The sequence below is a fragment of the Notothenia coriiceps genome, unplaced genomic scaffold (genome assembly GCF_000735185.1).
Source record: "Notothenia coriiceps isolate Sejong01 unplaced genomic scaffold, NC01 NC01_scaffold00003115, whole genome shotgun sequence".
Taxonomy (NCBI): domain Eukaryota; kingdom Metazoa; phylum Chordata; class Actinopteri; order Perciformes; family Nototheniidae; genus Notothenia; species Notothenia coriiceps.
Genome location: NW_011335816.1, coordinates 1 through 1407, shown reverse-complemented (window position 1 = coordinate 1407; position 1407 = coordinate 1). Strand labels below are relative to the sequence as shown.

At 43.6% G+C, this 1407-nt stretch overlaps 1 non-coding gene across 1 annotated transcript; it reads left to right on the top strand.

Annotated features, from left to right (window-relative positions):
• Nucleotides 1-179: 179 nt before the first annotated feature.
• Nucleotides 180-273, top strand: trnai-uau (transfer RNA isoleucine (anticodon UAU)). Its single transcript has 2 exons — nt 180-217; nt 238-273. It is a non-coding gene; the product is annotated as a tRNA-Ile (tRNA).
• Nucleotides 274-1407: the final 1134 nt, after the last annotated feature.

Below are 1407 nucleotides of genomic sequence, written 5' to 3'. Positions count from 1 at the left end.
AATGTGAAACAATGGAGGAAAGTTACCTACACATTGGGAAAAGTACCGGAGTAGTAAATGAATACTTCAAACATAACTACTACGAGTCCTTGGTGTTCGCTACCGTTCCTATAATCGCCGACTTTGGATTATATCAGGCCATCTCTGCTTATGAGATTCTTAGTCTTCCGCCTTCAGAGGCTCCAGTGGCGCAATCGGTCAGCGCGCGGTACTTATAAGACAGTATCCTGCAGAGTGATGCCGAGGTTGTGAGTTCGAGCCTCACCTGGAGCACTTATACTATAGCATTTGAGTGTGTTTGTTTGAGATTATTCTACAGTGCACGACATAAACCTGAACAGCAAGAATTTGAACCAAACAGAAACCTTTGTTGAGTTTGTAGCTAATCTTAATCCTATCTCAATTCAGGCATACATTAAGCAATGTTCTGCAATCTGAATTTACAGACTATTTTCTATAATCTGATTTATTGTAAGCTTTATTGTGTGCCCTTTGAGACTGTTGAAAATTGGACTTTGTGATGGTCATCGAAAAGGCCTTTTTATATACGGTTGTGCTGGTGATTTCCAAAGCCCCAGCACTTAATACAATTAGGAGAGGAGCTGAACGTTGCACGATAGAGTGCTGTTTCTATATGTGACACAATGAGAAGCAGGAAGGTGCTGAGCTTTTGAGTTTGTGCTTTACACGACAAGCTCAGCAGTTTGAAATGCATAACCCCACGGGAGTAGAAATTGTTATTGTTTGCGTTTTGAACCTTATATTAAAAAGTGTCACTGCAAACTACATCATGTGCACTGGACTCCTCACAGGCTTTCACCAGAGATGGAGAGATGTGCGTTTATACTTCAACTGAAATGGTTACGCAGGAAAACCCCCGTACTGTAAGTCTCCAAATGCCTTCCCATGAACCCATGAACCAGCGAACACCAGGATGAGTGGAGGCTTCGGCTCACTCTTCTGTGGTTTCCCTCTGTTTGTGTAGCCCACTCATTTAATATGTCTGTTCGAAGGTGGGCTGCTACAGGAAAACCACTTAAACTTGAATGAAAAAGTCTGTTTGAAAAGGACACTTCAGCGAGAATTGGCAACTCTTTTATAACTGTATCTGTTTGTAACGGAGGTGATCTTTGGGGCCGTTACGGATTGTGTAGCTTTGTTGGTGGCGAAATGTATGTAGCGTGTGCATCTGTCTGTGTTTTAGGTTGTCTGTCTCTGTTTGCTGGTTTTATGTTGAAAAGTGTTCCCCTTCCCCCATGTCTGTTCCGGTTGATTGTGTGCACCTGGGGCCCTGTGTTGTCTCCTCCCCCCTCACCTGTGTCTTGTTGGTTGATCAGGGTGTGTGTGTGTATTTAGGCTCTGTTTCCCTGTCTGTTAGGAGGCTTGTAGTGTGTGTGAGATCCTCGT